This window comes from Triticum aestivum, chromosome 3B (assembly GCF_018294505.1).
Source record: "Triticum aestivum cultivar Chinese Spring chromosome 3B, IWGSC CS RefSeq v2.1, whole genome shotgun sequence".
NCBI lineage: Eukaryota > Viridiplantae > Streptophyta > Magnoliopsida > Poales > Poaceae > Triticum > Triticum aestivum.
In genome coordinates this window covers 686,446,527-686,460,148 of record NC_057801.1, presented here as the reverse complement: position 1 = coordinate 686,460,148, position 13,622 = coordinate 686,446,527, and the positions used below count along the sequence as shown (strand labels likewise).

At 47.6% G+C, this 13,622-nt stretch overlaps 1 pseudogene; it reads left to right on the top strand.

Moving 5' to 3' along the window:
* The first annotated feature begins 1,053 nt into the window (after positions 1-1,053).
* On the top strand, positions 1,054-5,837 carry LOC123071736 (ABC transporter I family member 11, chloroplastic-like; annotated as a pseudogene).
* The last annotated feature ends 7,785 nt before the right edge of the window (positions 5,838-13,622 follow it).

The following is a 13,622-nucleotide window of genomic DNA, read 5'->3' as shown; positions in this document are numbered from 1 at the left end:
AAATTTTGTATCCTTATTATGGCCTCGTCTTCAGAAATGAAGTATCCAGTGAAAACGCCCGTTCAGTGAAAATTTGCAAACTATTGTGGTAGGCCATCGAATTATAAACGGACGGTATTGATCAACGGATTCCGTAATTTATTGTTTTTTCTTTCAACCCTGTCTCCTCCTCCTGCTCTCTTTCCCTGGTCGACATCAGGTCGGCGCCCCTCCCCATCGAGGCAACAGGACTGCGACGCCCGACGCCCCCTCGATTTCCATGCTCGACGCCGAGCCGGTGCGGGCCGACGACCTCCCCATCGTGGCAGTAGGACGGCAGCGCTCGACGCCCCCATCTCCTCCCTGCTCCATTGGCGGCCAGGATTGGTACCTGGGGTCCCAGTCCGTCTGAAGTCTGCATTTTCCGACTCTGGTGAGAAAATTCAAGCTGCACACCAGGAGCTGGCACGTTTGGCCGCTGTTCAATGCAGATGCAGTGGATTTTCTGTAATCCGGAACTGAGCAACACCAATGTGAGTGCTATGTTAGTACACTTTTCTAGGTAGTTTTGTCTGGCTTTGCAGTTGCAGTGTCATTGTTAGTTATAAAACTGAACTTAGCAGTAGAGCCTGACATAGAACCGTTCTTAGTTACGAAATGTGAAGAAACCACAACTACGCTTAAGGCTTTTGTTTGAAGTACAATAGCTTCTTTGGTACTGTAGAGTGTAGACAATACTGAAGTTGCTGCCTCCAATTTCAGAAGTTTCACGAGGAAGTTGATTGTAAGCATAGCTTTATCATATCATCTCACCATAGGATGTGAATTTACAAAACGGTTACTTTATCGTGCCAATTGCCACCACTGGACTTATAGCTGAACTTCTACTAGATGAATTGCAATCTTCCTGCTCTTGATTTTTGTTTTGTGAGGCATTGTTCTCTTGAATTGAAGCTCGGACATTTGCTTCACTTTTCTGTACAACAGTTCCCACCTGACCATACTTCTGCACTTGCCAGTCCCCTCATCCGTTCGAGTCCTGCTTCCTCCGAAGCTCCCCACCACCGCAAAACTATGCTCGCTGTGGCCAACGTCGCTTTCCCTCCCGCGATTTCGTTTCGCCCATTCAAGATGACAAGGCATGCCATTCTTATCCTTGAACCGTGTGTGCTCTCATCTTTTTTTCGGTCTCTTATCCTTTGCTTGCCTTGATAGTTTCCAGGAGGTCTTCTTGGAGATATCGAGCAGAACGGGTGTCAGCTGGGTACTCCCAGTTGGAGGTGAATTTTTTTCTTGCCCCTTTGTGGTATGAGGATTTTTACTAGTTCTGGTTGGACAATACTGGTTTATCCATGGACACAAGACCAATTTATCTGGAAAGACAATTTAGTTGTAGTGTTAATGTTGATAGAAGTTGGTGAACAAGTTGTATGTGGGTAAGATTCATTACGCTTGAATCTGATAGGTTATTTGGGATGTGTGAGTTCACTTATTTAACTCTCAGTAATCATCAAAATGAGGAATCTCCCTGAACTCTGGCCCTAGATTTTGTTGAAAATCTGGGCTCTGTTACCTTTGTTCCGACTAAAGCTTTATAGGATCTTGAAGCCCAGGATCTTAGCATCTTATCGCACAAAAGCTAGGTAGCACTCCGCAGTCGATATAATCCAGTATTGAAGTATCCTGAATTGTTGTTTTGTTATGTCCTTCAGTCTTGTTGTATATGATGCACATGTAGTATTTTAGTCCTTGCCTACTGGGATTTTAATAGGAGACATATATAATAGCTGGATTAAAATTTTGATGTCGAGAAGAAATATTGGTGATTGGATACAAGTTGTTTGCAACTCAAATATTTTAAACAAATAGTCCATTGTTTGGGGAACTGCTACTGTCAAATATACCGTATGTTGTATAACATCCGTGCAATCATGGTTTGCCTTCACATTACATGGACGTATATTGAAATTCACTTCTTTTAGGTTAGAAAAGTCAGCTACCGACCTCCTGGAACTGAGCAAAACTTATTGAATCAGACTAGTCTCTCTCTTCGGGAGGAAAGGTAAGCATGTGTTTTATATTGGAATAGCTGTGTTTCTTGAATGCCTTTTGTATTGACGCGACAACTAATTCATGCAGTTTTGGTTTGATATTTGGACGGAGTGGGAGCGGAAAGACCACTCTTTTAGAGGTTTGCACTGAAACGCTGCATGGCATCTTTTACTCTGTATCTTTCATCTTAAGGTGATAGCTTGATTTCTCAGCTTTTGGCCGGTCTGTCAGAGCGTACATCTGGTTCAATTTGCATTCAGAAGTATGATGATAGTGGAAATCCAATTGGTCTGTCGGAAGTTGTTATGGCGCTGCTAGAAGGAGGGCGCGAGAGGGCCGACCGGGGGCCTTTTTGCCCACCGCCGGGCAAGAGGGAAGGGATTTCCTTCTTAATTCTTGCTTGATTAGATTGATACATCTCCTCTCTTTATATAGAGAGGTTTACTTGACTCCCAAGCAAGGCTTACTTGACCCCTAAGCAAGCGACCCTTATCCCTAATTAACCCTAAGACTAATGGGCCCATTAGGCCCATTACGTACTCTAACACTACACCCCACCTGGACATGCAGCTTGTCCTCGAGCTGCAGTCTAACCAACTTATAACCATGACTCGACCCAACACAAACCTAACACCTAAAAACAAGTGTTTTACATCTCAGCTTGTTTTATTATTCTCAACCTGAAATGGACTGGGACGCTTTATTTTGGACCCCTTAACAAAAAGTGGACACCATCCGCACGTCGGACGTGCACATGTACAGCCACCTGGATCCCATGGACACCACCTAGACAAAAGGAGTGCATGTGCATGACCACCTGGAAGTGGTCGCAAGAGTGACCAGCAGAGGCGCCCTCGCGGCGGCCGGTGGTGGAATGCAGTGGTGCTACGCAGTGCGCTGCTGTCGGTGACACCATGCCTTCTCCCTGCCGGACGGCTGTTGATTTGCACCGCACACGGAAGAGTGGAGGGCTTGTGATGGAGAATGACGAGGAGGGGTGCGTCCCCCCAACCGCCGATGTCGCAGACTTTGAGGTCACTGCCCGCGGGGAAAACAGTAGGCCCGCCGCCCTTGGGGGAAACCGCATGCCCAAGATCCCCGACGCAGCGGATGAGATCGAGGTCCTCTGCGCAGCGAAGGGCAACTTGGAGGAGCGACAGCTGCAGACCACGCATCTTCCGCACACGCCGACGCGCTAGGAGGCCGCGCGCAGCAGCCTGCAGCCTCACCGCCGCTGAAACGTGGCTGATAGCGATCCAAGAAGAAAGCTGTGACAGCGACGGCTGGGACTGGACTTGGTGGAGCAGGACTCCAGCCGACACGGTCGATGCGGGGCCGAAGCTGACCAGCGGTGGCTGCTGCAGCTATAGCGGCTGCTGCGGTGGCGCACCGGGCAGCGGCAGCGGCTGCTGCGGCGGAGCGCCGGGCGCGGCGGAGGCCGCCAGGAGCGGCGGCTGCCACTGCAGCCAGGGCTGGGCGGTGGTGGCGATGGATGGCAGCTGCAACGGCTGCTGCAGTGGCCCGGCGAGCGCGGCGAAGGCCGCCTGGTGTGGCGGCTGCCACGGCAGCCACGGCGGCGCGAAGGCGGCGATGGGCGCTGGAGGCGCGGCGGGAGCCGGCGCGGCCACTGCGGGGCGGCGGCAGCTGCAGCTGGGGCTGCAGCGTCCCAGCGAACGCCGCGGAGGCCCCTGGATGCAGCGAGTACCACGGCAGGGCCGGCGGCCCGATGGCAGTGGTCGGCGGCAGGGGCGGCGGCGGCCCGTGGGCGCTGGTCAGGTACAGCCGGATCCCCTGGACGACTGTGACAAGGTCGTTGAGGACCCCGGTGATCTCCTCCGGGGTGTAGGCGGCGGCCGGTGGTGCGGTGGCGGCGCCAAAGGATGCGACCAGCGGCGCGGACGGAGAGGGCAGCGGCGCGGTGGTGACGGTCGGCAGCGGAAGCGATGGGGTGGGCGGCGGCGAAGACATGATCGGAACTGAGCTATCTGATACCAAATTGTTATGGCACTGCTAGAAGGAGGGCGCAAGAGTGCCGGCCTGGGGCCTTTTTGCCCACGGCCGGGCAAGAAGGAAGGGATTTCCTTCTTAATTCTTGCTTGATTAGATTGATACATCTCTCTTTATATAGAGAGGTTTACTTGACTCCCAAGCAAGGCTTACTTGACCCCTAAGCAAGCGACCCTTATCTCTAATTAACCCTAAGACTAATGGGCCCATTAGGCCCATTACGTACTCTAACAGAAGTGTTAGCCTCTCAAAGAAGTGGTATTGTATTTCAGTTTCCTGAGAGGTTTGAACATTGAATTACTACTTTCACTAATAAGTTCTTTACATATTAACATGAATGCTTATGATCTGTGTGAATGCTTGAGAAGTTTTATTGGAAAACAAGATAATTTATACCTGTAGGTACTTCTTATCAGATACTATATGCTTGAAGAAGTTACTTTTGGATGGCCAAGGCAAAAGGCAGACATTCCTTTGAGGGAGCACCTCAGTTTAAAACTTCAGGAAGCTATTAACTCTGTAATGATTATCTCTCGTAGATACCATTCTGTTCCATTGTGGAGTGAACTTGTTGTTTGAGACTACACACAATTGTTTTTTGAAGATAATATGTTTCACGCTAGGTTGGTCTTAGTGCCATTTCATTGGATAAGGATCGACAGTCTCTCAGTGGTGGGTTTAAGCGGCGACTTGCTTTAGCAATTTAGCTGGTATTGTTTGCATTACTTTAGTACGGGTTGACTGTTCTGTTTTTAGAAGTGAAGATGGATAATCTTTTGCCTTTTTATCTTCTGATTTTCTAGGTTCAAACTCCTGATTTATTGTTGCTTGATGAGCCCCTCGCTGGTCTTGGTATGTACTTGAGTGCCCATATCAAACTAATATTTGTAGATTATTTTCTTTCCTATGTGTTGGTTCATTTCAGAACCAATCTAAATGCAAAATGTGAACTGTTGTTTAATATAATTCTGCTTATGCATCCTTGGGCCACAGCTCACACTTGCTAGGACTATTGTGTGGTCTCAAATAGTTTGTCGAAATTAGTACATGTTCTTCCCAGATGTGGTTACTGAATTTGTATCTTCATCATCAGATTGGAAAGCTTGGGCTGATGTTGTGAATCTCCTAAAAGACCTAAAGAAAGAACACACGATACTGGTTGTAAGTCATGATCTAAGGTAATTTAGTACTCACCATATAAAACACAATGCTTTTGTATAGTTGTGTGCCACTGGAGCCACTATTGAATATCTCATGAGCGCTACACACTGGTTGTTCCATACTTCGATTCAGGCATGCAGCCGGAATCATATACTCTCTCTATCCCATAATATACTGTAGATGATATTACAACCAATATAATCATATATTGGTTATAATAACATCTTACTATGGGACGGAGGGAGTAACTCCTAAATCATAAGCTTGAACTGGGGCTGTTGAAATGTCTAATTAAAAGCGTTTTGCAGAGAACTATACCCGCTGGTGGACCGCTCATGGAGAATGGAGATGGGGGGAGTTTTGAAGGAGGAACCTTTACCTGTATAGATTAGAAACTTGTTTTCCCCTTGTACTTCCGTAGGCAGAATCCAGCCAAACGAAAAACTCAAAAGGGAATTCTTGTCTGCAGCTGGAATGCTATGCTGGCCCATTTGTTGTTGCGGTCACAGGATCATAGCTGGCTGGAAATGTTAATGTGACATTTGAATGAGTATAAGGCACATGTTACAAAATCTATTAGGAGTGACTCCATAACTACCGGATGTTCGCCAATAATTACTAGGATGCTATTTTGCGTACGCTCTGTTCATGTGCACAAATACAGATGTGCGGCATGTGCTCTCAGTTAATTTTCTTGAAGAGTCTGACCGAATGAAATGCACCCACGGACCTTCCGTTGCACATCTGCTTAGTCATGAATGAAGTTTTCGCCGTCTTTATATCCCCACCCATGTTTGAGTCTTCGCTGTATGATAGTATCAGGTCATCAAACCATATACAATAGTGAAGTGGTAACAGCCAAACTGCCAAAGCAAGCAGCGAGGAGAGAAAATGGTCTAGCGAAATGGTCTAGCGAACTTGTCTTTTTTGACCATAAAACAGCATCCCGAGACCAGATTGTAAGTTCTAGGACACACCAGTACACCTGCTTGTTACCTTCCTGAGCCACTTTGTGGATATTTGGAGGACACCAGACTAAACTGTAATGGTAACTGCAGCTAGATTAAGGCAACAGAGACAATGTGTCTAACCCATGCAAGCTTGCATTATTTTAGAACTTCTCGCGGAATAATTATGGTTCGATGAACTAGGATATTCAGTAACATGAAAGCAGAAACAGACACTGGGAACTCTTAAATCTAAACATCCAAACTAAGCTAATTTTGCATTGTCTTTGGAATGCAAGACCACTTGTTGCTAAGGACACAATTGCCAAAGGGTGGTTGCATAGAAGAAAAGCCAAAGATTCCAAAGAGTTAGCTCTTTAGCAGTAGCAACAAACACCAAAAATGCTACACCTACGTACGAGCTTACGTAAAGTTACGTATCCTTCCTTTCTAAACTAATAATCACCCCTGATTTTAATGGGGTGGGCCTTATTTGCTTCCAACCAGATCTAGCCACGTGAGCTCATACGTAAGTTTTGTAACAGCTTTTACGTAGATGTAGCAAAACTCAAACAAACACAATAATAAGCCTCAAGTCGCACAAAAACTGCTTTTATCAGTTTCTAAACCGAACTGGCTGCATGCTCAACTTGTTTATTGGGGTAGAGCATGCACTCTGAATTTGTTAGGAAGCGAGGGAGTAGCGCTATTCAATTGGGAAGCACGTTAACCGGTCGTGGCATCAATGACTGCGGTGGTGATTCACAGCGGAGACTTTTTTTTCCTTAATTCACGACGATGGTGAATTTCATGGTTACCGTTTTTCGGTGGCCGCGACGCACTTCCTGGTCCCTATATGGAGCCAGTTTGTGACTCATGCATCGGTTATTTTGCACATGGCAGCGCGACCCCATGCTGCTAACCGTCTCTGCGGGGTGCAAGGTCAGCAGGTTTAGCGTCCTATTGGTGGTTCCTGGCGAAGTGCTTCAGTTATTGGATGTCTCCCGCTCAATGCAAAGGTTTTGATTGCTATACATGGTCCAAGATGGCATCTGGCGACACAACTTCTGGTTGATGCGTGGATTCCGCCCTTGTCTGAGGTGTTCGGTGTGAGTGGTCTAAATTGGCTCTGCGTGGGTGGTCAGGCCTCTCGGTGGCACTTTTAAGAAAAGGAGGATTACTCCCGGCCTCTGTATCTGGACGGTACATGCAATAGTTTTATTAATTATTCATAAAGACCCTACAAAGTAGTACATTAGGTAGTTTGAAGCCACCATCTTAGTAACAACTCTCGCTACTCCTATCCACTTGATGAAGGGGTGCCGATAGTCCGAGCCTAATACCAGACAAACATCGCACCAAAGCCTAACATCTGAAGCCGGAGGCCCCAACCAAGCCACATATTGGATTTGGGGTACAATCCGACGCACCGACTTTGCCAGGCCTCCCTGCCATCGACGCCACAATGACGCCAGACAGCGTACTCCTCCTGCACGAGTCCATCTCCGCGCATCGGACGCCGAGTCTCCACTACACCACACCGCCGAAATCCACCGCCATCAATGTGTAAGATGAAGCTCCACCAAAGAAGCCGTCCACTGGTCCCTCGAGCCCATGTACACCTTCAATAATGACGCCCCCAAGGGGAAACGACACCAGAGCGCCGCCGTCATCTGATCTACTGATCTAGAGTTTCCCCCGGAGGTAGCGGATATAGGTTTGGAGCTTCTTCACGATGATGCCTTCAAGAAGGTAACGACACAAAGAGTGCCGACATTGCTGGTCTTGGCAACAAGCCGTGAAGGAGGTTTTCACCCGGATATGCTCGGCGAACCTCCATCAAGCATCGTGTGCACGGGTCACCACCGACCTCAGCCGCCGCGCAGCGAGCAGACCACACCGACCAGATCAGATCTGTCCGGAGGCCAGACCACTCATGGTGCCGACCCTTCCACCAGGCCCTCCATGCCGCCACCTCCGATCCAAGGTTAGATGGCCCATAGCCGCTGATCCGGTCGCTGCCGCCAAACACAACCAATGCCGCAAGGCCGGCTTGTAAGGGCATTCTTGTCCCTCAGTAGTTTTGGTGATTGATGACAATGCCTTTGCGGACTAATCATGTGTATTGAGCTTTTCAGATATATCACGACTAAACACAAGACGATTTGATGCCCCTCGAAGATTATTGAAGACGACGTCTCTCTACGGTTCGGTTCGGTGGAGTTGAGTCGTAGGAAAGCCGTACTATTAAGAGGGGGTCCGCTTTGGAAAGGTTTGGGTGGAATCTCACGTACACATTCCCTTTTGTACCGCCTTTCCTCGAGCTCCTTGGAGTGTTCCTCCGTCTCACCTTGTCTCTGTGAAATGAAGGCCTCCGTGTTGCTCTTCTCAGGCTAGCGGTAGTACTGCTCTTCAGAGCGGTACTACCGCAGGAGCCAGCGATAGTACCGGGCTCCGGCAGGTAGTACCGTAAGCTCCCACGGTAGTACCGCTCCTTAGAGCGGTAGTACCGCGAGCTCTGGTCTGGCGCCGCTGCTCAAGCGGTAGTAGGCGTGGATGTAATTTTTTACATCCGGGCTCCACGCGGTAGTACCGTGCTGCGGCGCGGTAGTACCGTGGCGCCAGGCCAGGTTCAGTAGCAGGAGCGGAGGTAGGGGCGGATGTAATTTTTTACATCCACACCCTTCACGATAGTACCTCACCCTTGGTCGCAGTAGTTCCATGTCGGATTTTCGCATGACAATTTCTCACCGGAGGTAGTCACGGATGTAATTTTTTACATCTATGCCGACCGGGCCTGGCCTGCGGCTGTCTTGCGGTAGTACCGCATGGTGTCGCGGTAGTACCGCACCTGCGGATCTACCGCGCCCTGTCTGTGCTCCTTTATTCAGGTCTGGGCTTTGCCGCACCCACGGTAATACCACGGTCCACCGCGGTAGTACCGCAGGCCCGTTCGGTAGTACCGCGCCTGTGGTGCGGTAGTTCCGTGGGTCGCGGGCTGAGTGGTGGGTAACGGTTGGAATTGTCCCCCCACTATAAAAGGGGGTCTTCTTCTCCAAGAAGACTCACCTCTTCCAACCCTAAACTCCATTGTTGCTCCACGCTCTATTTTCGGTCGATCTCTCTCCCTAGCCAATCAAACTTGTTGATTTGCTCGGGATTGGGTGACAAGGCCCCGATCTACACTTCCACCAAGAGATATTCGATCCCCCCCACTAATCCCTAGCGGATCTTATTACTCTTGGGTGTTTGAGCACCCTAGACGGTTGAGGTCACCTCGGAGCCAAAGTCCATTGTGGTGAAGCTTCGTGGTGTCGTTGGGAGCCTCCAATTAAGTTGTGGAGATTGCCCCAACCTTGTTTGTAAAGGTTCGGTCGCCGCCTTCAAGGGCACCAATAGTGGAATCACGGCATCTCGCATTGTGTGAGGGCGTGAGGAGATTACGGTGGCCCTAGTGGCTTCTTGGGGAGCATTGTGCCTCCACACCGCTCTAATGGAGACGTACTTCCCCTCTAAAGGAAGGAACTGTTGGGTTTCGTAGTAATTTCAAAAAATTTCCTACGCGCACACAGGATCATGTGATGCATAGCAACGAGAGGAGAGTGTTGTCTACGTACCCAACGCAGACCGACTGCGGAAGCAATGACACGACGTAGAGGAAGTAGCCGTACGTCTTCACGATCCAACCGATCAAGCACCGAAACTACGGCACCTCCGAGTTCGAGCACACGTTCAGCTCGATGATGATCCCCGGACTCCGATCCAGCAAAGTGTCGGGGAAGAGTTTCGTCAGCACGACGGCGTGGTGACGATCTTGATGAACTACAGCAGCAGGGCTTCGCCTAAACTCCGCTACAGTATTATCGAGGAATATGGTGGCAGGGGGCACCGCACACGGCTAAGGAATCGATCACGTGGATCAACTTGTGTCAACTTGTGTGTTTAGAGGTGCCCCTGCCTCAGTATATAAAGGAGCCAAGGGGGGAGGGTGCGCCGGCCAGGAGGAGGAGGCGCAGGAGGAGTCCTACTCCTACCGGGAGTAGGACTCCCCTCCAATCCTATTCCAACTAGGATTCCCAAGGGGGAAAGAGGGAGAGGGGTGGCCGGCCACCTCTCCTAGTCCTAATAGGACTAGGAGAAGGGGGGAGGCGCGCAGCCCCCTTGGGCTGCCCCTTTCTCCTTTCCACTAAGGCCCATGAAGGCCCATGTGGTTCCCGGGGGGTTCCGGTAACCTCCCGGTAACCCGGTAAAATCCCGATTTCACCCGGAACACTTCCGATGTCCAAACATAGGCTTCCAATATATCAATCTTTATGTCTCGACCATTTCGAGACTCCTCGTCATGTCCGTGATCACATCCGGGACTCCGAACAACCTTCGGTACATCAAAATGCATAAACTCATAATATAACTGTCATCGTAACCTTAAGCGTGCGGACCCTACGGGTTCGAGAACAATGTAGACATGACCGAGACATGTCTCTGGTCAATAACCAATAGCGGGACCTGGATGCCCATATTGGCTCCTACATATTCTACGAAGATCTTTATCGGTCAGACCGCATAACAACATACGTTGTTCCCTTTGTCATCGGTATGTTACTTGCCCGAGATTCGATCGTCGGTATCCAATACCTAGTTCAATCTCATTACCGGTAAGTCTCTTTACTCGTTCCGTAATACATCATCTCACAACTAACATATTAGTTGTAATGCTTGCAAGGCTTATGTGATGTGTATTACCGAGAGGGCCCAGAGATACCTCTCCGACAATCGGAGTGACAAATCCTAATCTCGAAATACGCCAACCCAACATCGACCATTGGAGACACCTGTAGTACTCCTTTATAATCACCCATTTACGTTGTGACGTTTGGTAGTACCCAAAGTGTTCCTCCGGTAAACGGGAGTTGCATAATCTCATAGTCGTAGGAACATGTATAAGTCATGAAGAAAGCAATAGCAACATACTAAACGATCAGGTGCTAAGCTAATGGAATGGGTCATGTCAATCAGATCATTCTACTAATGATGTGACCTCGTTAATCAAATAACAACTCATTGTTCATGGTTAGGAAACATAACCATCTTTGATTAACGAGCTAGTCAAGTAGAGGCATACTAGTGACACTCTGTTTGTCTATGTATTCACACATGTATTATGTTTCCGGAAAATACAATTCTAGCATGAATAATAAACATTTATCATGATTATAAGGAAATAAATAATAACTTTATTATTGCCTCTAGGGCATATTTCCTTCAGTCTCCCACTTGCACTAGAGTCAATAATCTAGATTACACTGTAATGAATCTAACACCCATGGAGCTTTGGTGCTGATCATGTTTTGCTCGTGGAAGAGGCTTAGTCAACGGGTCTGCAATATTCAGATCCGTATGTATCTTGCAAATCTCTATGTCTCCCACCTGGACTAGATCCCGGATGGAGTTGAAGCGTCTCTTGATGTGTTTGGTCCTTTTGTGAAATCTGGATTCCTTTGCCAAGGCAATTGCACCAGTATTGTCACAAAAAAATTTCATTGGACCCGATGCACTAGGTATGACACCTAGATCGGATATGAACTCCTTCATCCAGACTCCTTCATTTGCTGCTTCCGAAGCAGCTATGTATTCCGCTTCACATGTAGATCCCGCTACGACGCTTTGTTTAGAACTGCACCAACTGACAGCTCCACCGTTTAATGTAAACACGTATCCGGTTTGCGATTTAGAATCGTCCGGATCAGTGTCAAAGCTTGCATCAACGTAACCTTTTACGATGAGCTCTTTGTCACTTCCATATACGAGAAACATATCCTTAGTCCTTTTCAGGTATTTCAGGATGTTCTTGACCGCTGTCCAGTGATCCATTCCTGGATTACTTTGGTACCTCCCTGCTAAACTTATAGCAAGGCACACATCAGGTCTGGTACACAGCATTGCATACATGATAGAGCCTATGGCTGATGCATAGGGAACATCTTTCATATTCTCTCTATCTTCTGCAGTGGTCGGGCATTAAGTCTTACTCAATTTCACACCTTGTAACACAGGCAAGAACCCTTTCTTTGCTTGATCCATTTTGAATTTCTTCAAAATTTTGTCAAGGTATGTGCTTTGTGAAAGTCCAATTAAGCGTCTTGATCTGTCTCTATAGATCTTAATGCCTAATATGTAAGCAGCTTCACCGAGGTCTTTCATTGAAAAACTTTTATTCAAGTATCCCTTTATGCTATCCAGAAATTCTATATCATTTCCAATCAGTAATATGTCATCCACATATAATATCAGAAATGCTACAGAGCTCCCACTCACTTTCTTGTAAATACAGGCTTCTCCAAAAGTCTGTATAAAACCAAATGCTTTGATCACACTATCAAAACGTTTATTCCAACTCCGAGAGGCTTGCACCAGTCCATAAATGGATCGCTGGAGCTTGCACACTTTGTTAGCTCCCTTTGGATCGACAAAACCTTCTGGTTGCATCATATACAACTCTTCTTCCAGGAATCCATTCAGGAATGCAGTTTTGACATCCATTTGCCAAATTTCATAATCATAAAATGCGGCAATTGCTAACATGATTCGGACGGACTTAAGCATCGCTACGGGTGAGAAGGTCTCATCATAGTCAATTCCTTGAACTTGCCGAAAACCTTTTGCGACAAGTCGAGCTTTGTAGACAGTAACATTACCATCAGCGTCAGTCTTCTTCTTAAAGATCCATTTATTCTCAATCGCTTGCCGATCATCGGGCAAGTCAACCAAAGTCCATACTTTGTTCTCATACATGGATCCCATCTCAGATTTCATGGCTTCTAGCCACTTTGCGGAATCTGGGCTCACCATCGCTTCTTCATAGTTCGTAGGTTCATCATGATCTAGTAGCATGACCTCTAGAACAGGATTACCGTACCACTCTGGTGCGGATCTTACTCTGGTTGATCTACGAAGTTCAGTAGTATCTTGATCTGAAGTTTCATGATCATTATCATTGGCTTCCTCACTAATTGGTGTAGGTGTCACTGAAACAGTTTTCTGTGATGAACTACTTTCCAGTAAGGGAGCAGGTACAGTTACCTCGTCAAGTTCTACTTTCCTCCCACTCACTTCTTTCGAGAGAAACTCCTTCTCTAGAAATGATCCATTCTTAGCAACAAATGTTTTGCCTTCGGATCTGTGATAGAAGGTGTACCCAACAGTTTCCTTTGGGTATCCTATGAATACACATTTCTCCGATTTGGGTTCGAGCTTATCAGGTTGAAGTTTTTTCACATAAGCATCGCAGCCCCAAACTTTAAGAAACGACAACTTTGGTTTCTTGCCAAACCATAGTTCATAAGGCGTCGTCTCAACGGATTTTGATGGTGCCCTATTTAACGTGAATGCGGCCGTCTCTAAAGCATATCCCCAAAATGATAGCGGTAAATCTGTAAGAGACATCATAGATCGCACCATATCTAGTAAAGTACGATT